Source organism: Cyprinus carpio, chromosome A4, assembly GCF_018340385.1.
Source record: "Cyprinus carpio isolate SPL01 chromosome A4, ASM1834038v1, whole genome shotgun sequence".
In the NCBI taxonomy this organism is placed as follows: Eukaryota; Metazoa; Chordata; class Actinopteri; order Cypriniformes; family Cyprinidae; genus Cyprinus; species Cyprinus carpio.
Window position 1 is genome coordinate 36,246,625 of NC_056575.1, and position 6,953 is coordinate 36,253,577.

Here is a 6,953-nt window from a genome sequence, read left to right on the forward strand (position 1 = left end):
GATAGCATTCTTCTCTTCAGTTCATGAAATCTGAGCGAAATAGCGCGCGGCACCCGGGTATACAATGCGTACGCATGCGTAAGGCCGTGCCAAGCGCTATTTGGCCAATAGGATTGGCGAGATGGTATAGGGCTTCAGACATTCGTCACACCGAGAGGTGTTCCCATATGGTGACGTCACCGCAGCATCTCGTTCCCTATTCAGGGAACCGTGGTTACATACGTAACCGAGATGTTCTAATTAATCCATATTGCGCAAAAGGTGCGCAGAATTGTGCTCCTTGAATGCACTCTCAGTGGCTTATGATATAATTGGTTGAATGGTAAGCTCGCATCTGATTGGCTAAAGAGTACGACAGACCCACATGGGAAGAGAGCTCTGCCAGGAAAGTCTCAAAAACACAAACACACACACACACACACAAATCCGAGTGGATTCGTAGTAAATGACGATTTGTACATTCAGACACTCGTACATTTTAAACATTCAAAGGTTTTTGTGCACAGTTGTATATCTACGAATTGTGTTTTGCATTTGTGAAATGTATTTTATGAATATATAATTTTATTTTGCGCATGTGAATTGCTTTTTGTGAATATATGTGTGAATCGTGTTTTTTGCGTGAATTATATTTGAGACTAATCTGCTTCCATAGATTTTCCCTCAAAATCAGGGTACAAAAAAGTCCACTGACATGATGTGGGCCTGGTGAAGCCTTTTCTCTTGCTATCTGTTCCCATATTTCTCTACATGTCTAACATATTTTAGTCTGTTCATCTCATCAGCTTTATTGTGTAATTCAGATACATGTGGGCAGACTGAGAAAACGTTAACTGTAACGTGAGAACATTTGGTTATTACTGTGGTGTCATCCAGATCCAGCTTCCTAAGTGCTCTTCTGACATAGTCCACAAACGACGAGGCTTTGGAGTACACGTTCCCAACACGTTTCTCACTGCCAATAATTTAAAAACTAAATATACAGACAATAAGTCACATGTAGAGGGTGAACTTTGCACTCCTTGTTGACTTGCACATTACTGTAACCTGATAGGTTGGCTTTGACTCACAGAAGCTTATAAAACAGCCTGAGCTACTGAACTATTAATATTAATAGACTGATGTAGACACAGAACAAAAACAATCCGCCTGGTAAAAAAAAAAAAAACTTTATGATGTCATATAATGGAAAGAACAGAGATATCCCTTTTAGACTTTTTTAGATTGTAAATTTTAAAAATTACATTTAATAAATATATCTAAGTAAAATATCGAAATTTCTTTAGATAACGTCTTAATAAACTCCACATAATTACATGTATTATATGTTATATTTCTATAATCTGTGAGTCGCCTAATAAAAGTGTAGTGTGTTTGTGTGTTGTGGTTGGTTGGGTCTTCTGTTTGGATAATATTAATAATAGTGGAGGGTTGAGTTTAGATAATTATATGCCTAATGTTCTTTAGGCCATGAAGATGGTTTTGCTCGTGCCAACATTAGTTAAATACCTTGAAAAGGAATCATAGTGATCCCGTAAAATAACATGTATACCGCCTGATAAAAAAGTGACTCCATAGGCAGCTGTAACAGACAAGAAACCCTTTCAATCACAATCCAAATCATTTTCTTTCATTTCAAAGCTGATTTTGCTTACACAATGCATGCTTACTTGCTTATGTTTGCTTACTTATTTATATTTTTAATGACTTAATTTGAAATGTTTGTCCCATTTACGGCAACTTTAAAAATAGATTATCTAATATTTTCAATGACAATTATGTCATCTACACAATCAGACATGCAGAAGACAGAAAGAGATTCATGTTCATGTTGACTGCTTCACCTCTGAACTTTCAATCATATTTAAAAGAAGAAATATCATAATAAAATACACAGTGCGTCTAATTAAATCAGACAAATATGGATAGGCGCATATGCTGTAAATTCTGGCATTCAAGCTTGACCAGCACATTACAATCAGCTGTGCAAACAGCCTTGATCGCATGAGACTGCCCTCTTTTTATGCAAATTCTGCAGGAGAAATGGGTTTTTAATTGATTTATTAATATTTATATGACATATGACACAATCAAATCCTCACCCCTCCTCCAGCAGACACTCTCTCCAGAGCCTGAGAGGGGAATAAAAAGAGTTTGTGAAGAGTCTGCTGGAAACAAGCTTGAACTGAAAAACTTGTGATAACTAAACACATGATATCATGGTTTGATATTTGCTTTCAGTTTAATAGCATTACGTGCTCATCTAAAAATCACCTAAAAGATTATATATTTAGAGTTAAAATTTGATGCAACATTCATCAGCTAGTTAGCAAAGGATGTGGTTGAAGATGCGTGGGCAATGTGATGTTATTTGTGACGTGTGAGTCAGCCAGAAACACGCCTGAGCCTTCAGGTACTAACTCATAGAGAAACCACACACACCATCAACACACCCTGAGCAACAGCCACAAAACAACACAACAAACAGATGAAATCAAACAGCTTTTAACATAAAAATACTGTTCACTTTTTAAAAGAAATTATACTTGTAGTGAGCAAGGATGCATTAAACTGATCAAAGATGACAGTAAAGACATTTATCATGTTATAAAAGATGTCTATTTAAAATAAATGCTGTTCTTTTGAACTTTCTATTTATCAAAGAATCATGTAAAAAGTGTTTTCCAACCATTTTCAACATTGATTTTAATAAGAAATATGTGTGACACTGAAGACTGGAGTAAAGCCTTCTGAAAATTCAGCTTTGCGTTACAGGAATAAATTACATTTCAAAATATCTTCAAATAGAAAACTGTTAATTTAAATAATAAAAAATGTTTCACAATATTACAGTATTTATTGTATATTTGAACAAATAAAAGCAGCCTTGGTGAACATAAAAGACTTCTTTCAAAAACATTAAAAATCTTAACAACCCAAAACTTTTTATTTAATTTTAAAACTGAAAGCTAAACATTATGTGGATGAGAACCTGTTGAACACATGCCACTCAAACAAGACCCACGCTGTGGTTTGAGGACTATTGGTGACGCAGATAAACACTGTTTACTCCAGCTATCATGCTAATCTAAACCAAGCCAAACTGAACAGGATCCAGAGTCCAGCACAGGCCTGAAAAATGTGAGATACAGAATGAAATGTGCTTTAAAAAATGCCTGAGAGAGGGACAGTGTGCAAAACAATATCAGCAATTTCATTATGAAACGTTTGACTGCGAATGAACTTCAACTCTGTCTTAAGGAGACCAGTTGCTGTGGGGTGTTAAACTGAAGGATCTTCAGTTTGAATTTGATAATAAAACAGTTTAAAACTGAGGTGTGTATTTATTTTATTATTATTATTATTTTAATGAAAATATTAATTTAATGCACTATAAATAAGCGCCTGCATAACAAATGATGTTTGTGGATGGGACTTCCTGTTTTCTGTTTAAGTAGGAGACATTGCTTGGGCTCTTCTGAATTGAGTCAGCAAATGCGAGGCCTGAGAGGAGATATAATGTAAAAAGTATTACGCTGTCAAAATGAAAAGATCACAGCAGTCAATTCTGCTCAGGCAAGTGAAATTCTATGCAAAATCTTCATGAATCTGTGGGATGCTGCTAGTGACACAAAAATGACACACTTCACCTTTAAATGCACAGCATGCTGTAATCTTACAGGGTTTTGAGACTAAAAGACACAATGTGCTTTTCCACTGGAACTGCATTTGTTTGATTACATTGTGTTTCTTCTTCGGAACAAATGTGTTTGTAAAGCGAAATGCTGAAGCCCTGTAAACTCTGACATCATCATGCTGAAACACCACACGTTGTACTGCCTCTTCTTGAGTTAGTGATCAAACAGACAGTCTGGTGAAGGGGAGAGTGTTTGTGATGCACACACTGTCCCTGCAGCAATCGAGAGCCTGTGATGTGATCACCAGGCTTTAAAAGACAAGAGCTGTTTAATGCCGCCCGCTGTGCTTCATAGCCACAGTAATAATGTGATTCAAAATATCAGATTTGAAGGCACTCAATCCTTTCTGTGCTTGTCCTTATGAGGCAAGAGAGAGACAGACAGGAAACCACATGCTCTTAAAACTACCCCCCAGCGCAAAGGAAAAGGAAAGTACACCTATATAAATCAAAATTCGTCAACAGTTACTCTTCTAGTTGTTTCAAAGCTATATGACGTATTTCTCTGCGGAAACACAAACCAAGATATTTTGAAAAACAGAGTCTTTTGGTCTCACACATGAAAGTCAGTGGGCCTCATGGAGTTGTTTTGGAGTCTAGTAAAATTTAAAACTAATTAATACTATAATTCAGAATAAAATATTCTTTTATATTATTTAAATATATAGGGTTCATTTAAAATTAAATGTATATTAAAAATAAGTATATTTTTTCTTAATAAAGTATTATTAAAATTAATGAGTTACACAATTTTACTTAATAAACAATATGATTATTCATTATTAATAATATATTAATTCATTTTTTAAATAATAGATATAATTATATATTTGATTAAATTATTTGATAATGAATGACAAATGGTTATCAATGTTGTAGGTAGATTAAAGGTTCACAGCTTCATTCATTTGTTGAAGAGAATTAGTCTCATAATTGTAGAATGGTTTGTAATGATAACTTTATATATTAATATATAATAATAAGTAAGTTAATATAAGAAATATTATTATTATTAGATTATTATTATATTATTATATAATTCCATATTTAACTACACAAATATAAACAACACAAAAACATTCATTTATTAAAAATGCATGTTCTATATAAAAAACACAATAATAAAATAATAAGTAATACTAAGTAAGTATAATTTATAATTACTATTTTTGTACCTTTTTTTAAACCAGAGTATGGTACACGAGCTCAACTGCTGAAGCAACATATTACAGGAAATGCAATTACACACAGCTTGTCTGTCTTGATTGGGCACCAGTCTGATGAGACTGATCTGTCCACATATTTGTGTGTGTGTGTGTGGTGTGGTGTGTTGTGTGTGTGGGTGTGAGAGAGAAGAGAGAGACAGGAAGTTGTTCTTACCCTGTCTGTACCTATCAAACTCTTCAGAGAGGCAGGTGAGCAGCAAGCTCACACTGCAAACATGCACACAGTCTGTTGGCCCTGAACATCCGCATGAGTGTGTGGGGCCCATCTCAAAGTTGCAGACCAAACCAGAACGCATCCTGGACACCAAGCCAGAGAGAGAAAAGAGAACTAACTGAAATAATTTGTATGGACAATCCAAGTCCCTCTACATTTTTTTGGCAAAATTTCACCTAATTACATGATAGGATAATCGCAGGGTCGCGCTGAGTCTGTGATAGCAATTAGAACAAACTTTCAGGCTCCATAATCAAAGCCCACAGCTGAACACTATTACAGCACGAGTTCTCTTGTGTATTATTATGCGTTTAGTGACATGAATTATTTGATCCTCTGAGAAAATGTCATAGGAAATCACTTTCCAACACTTTAAAATGACAAAAACCATAATGCTTCACTAAATTGTAAAACACAATTTGAGCACCTAATAGATTTTACGGCTTATAGTATTGTTTGATTTTCACACAAAAAACAATGTAAAATTAATTCCTCATAAGAATAATAATAAATTCTACTCATGTTATATAAGAGTTAGTATAGTAGTAGCCATAATTATACTTTTTTTTTATATTATATATGATTTTCAATTTTAAGTTTATAATAATTATTAATAAATTATTTATTAACTACAAGGAGTTAATAACTTATTCTATTATTTATTATTATTATTATATTATCATTATTATTACTGTTGCTGGGTTCCATGTACACAATTTTTACTGCCCGGGTATTTAATTTGAATGAATAACTCAATAATAAGATAATTATATTATATTTAATATTATTATGATTCTATTATTATTATAGTATTATTAGTATTATATTTAAAAAGATTATTTCAACATTTTATGTTGTCATGTATTTGTAATTATTTCATGGTGAATAAGTAATACTATATTTTTATGTAAAATAAAATAATAAGATAAATTAAATAATTGGTTTAATTATTATATTATTACTTTTCTCCTTCGGTCAGAGCCCCTGGATTAGCGACCCTCTCTTCACTCCAGCTCTTGTGATCAGTGTCTCTGAGGCAGTTCTGCGTGAATATGAGGTCAAAGGGGGGGCGGATAGGGGGGGGGGGAAAACAGGTGCTGTCTCGTCGTTCCACCTCTCTTCTATTCTCGAGCTTTACTATGAAATTTCTCTCCTTTCTCTTATCTTTCCTCAGATCAGCAATGGGCTGCGGCGTGGACGGCGGGGGGAGAGAAGTCCTGTTGACGCCAGAGAAAGCATACTGAGGAAGCTGCTTCCTGAATCTGAAGTCATGGGGGTTCTAATGGCCATTCGCTAGCATTATCTGAAGGGGTAAAATCATTGGGACTTGTTTTGATTAAAGCCACTGGTTTCTGCTGAGCCCAAAACGTTACTTTCCTAGTAATAAAAGTTTTGTGGCAATCACTGTTTTCAGAGTTTCTGCGTCGTAGTTTTACACACAACGTCCTCATGTCACAAGGTTGTTCTTAGTGGCTATGGCCACAGTTTGATATGATTGGGAGAACTTTTCAATTCCTGTCATCTACTAGAGTAAATTGTGTGGGTTTGGACATGATGGTATGGATGGAGAGAGTATGGAACACGTGCATGGTGTTCTGAAAGACAAGATGGAAGGGAGTGCAGGAGCACATGGTAGCTTTTCCTGCAACAACCACGTCTAAAACATGAGATGCAAAGAAACAGATGAAGAAAAAGATTAACTTCAGTTTGTTTTAACACTAAATTACATTTAAAAAAAAATGTATCGTTTGACCACCGCACTGGCCAAACAAGCCACACCTCAGGGCCCCTGCTAACCTCCTGGGGCTTCTCAGTA

General features: G+C 34.8%; 1 pseudogene; it reads right to left on the bottom strand.

Moving 5' to 3' along the window:
- Nucleotides 1-6,953, bottom strand: part of LOC109075698 — an 84,378-nt pseudogene that overhangs the window by 53,251 nt on the left and 24,174 nt on the right.